Raw genomic sequence first — 935 nt, 5'->3', positions numbered from 1 at the left:
TAATCTATAATTTATTTAGCTATTTTTCTTCCTTCTTCTTGCCCTTTGCTAACTTTCAAATCACTGCTGTTCCAAATTACCTGCCCTATTGTTCCACTCTTTATGTCATATCCCAGTTTGCTTTTTATGGTAATTTGTGTTTTCAAAATGTACATTTTTATTGCCTTTATAAGCCTAGTATTTGTTACCTGAAACCTAGATATATTAGACACCAGATAATGGTGAAAAATTATTATGCATGAAGAGAGTATGTTATTATTTATACTATGGTGGTAATGAGTTATGCTGTCAACTCAAAAACAGGTGATTCAAATGCATCAGCTGTTTCACAGGAGATAGATGTACAACATCCTCCCATACAATTTAGAGCCTTTGCAAACCAACTAGAATGTCAGCTATGAGTTGGGTCCTATTAGATGGCAAATAACTACAACAATAACATTCCTTTAGTGTAGATGCCTGTTCTTTTGTCAGTAGCTAGCTGGAGATTGAGTTATGTTACTTAAGATATCCATAGTGCACAATAGGATTCAACATATTTCAGTGCTATTTTGTATTTATAGCAAAACATATTCTTTTTCTCTCCCTCTCCCACCCTTCCCAAATCATTTCTGATTCTCTCTTGGCTTTGAGTAATCCATTTGTATTGATTCCCAGAGAGAATATGTATTTTTTAATTTTACTCCTATATCCCATTAATACTTTAGCCACTGGTTTGTTAGCCTTTTGGTGGAGGCTAGAATGGGTTGTCTACTCTTATATTCTGAACATGCCCCCAGTCTTTTGTTGTTGTTGTTATGTGCCATCGAGTTGCTAGCGACTCATAGCAACCCTATGTACAACAGCCCTAAACTCTGCTCTGTCCTGTGCCAATCACACTGTCTCCGACACACCCATCCTGATTACCCCAACCACTGAATCAATCCACCTCATAG

The sequence above is a fragment of the Elephantulus edwardii genome, unplaced genomic scaffold (genome assembly GCF_000299155.1).
Source record: "Elephantulus edwardii isolate Elephantulus edwardi_28Jun2011 unplaced genomic scaffold, EleEdw1.0 scaffold00469, whole genome shotgun sequence".
Classification (NCBI taxonomy): domain Eukaryota; kingdom Metazoa; phylum Chordata; class Mammalia; order Macroscelidea; family Macroscelididae; genus Elephantulus; species Elephantulus edwardii.
This window is presented reverse-complemented; position numbering follows the sequence as displayed.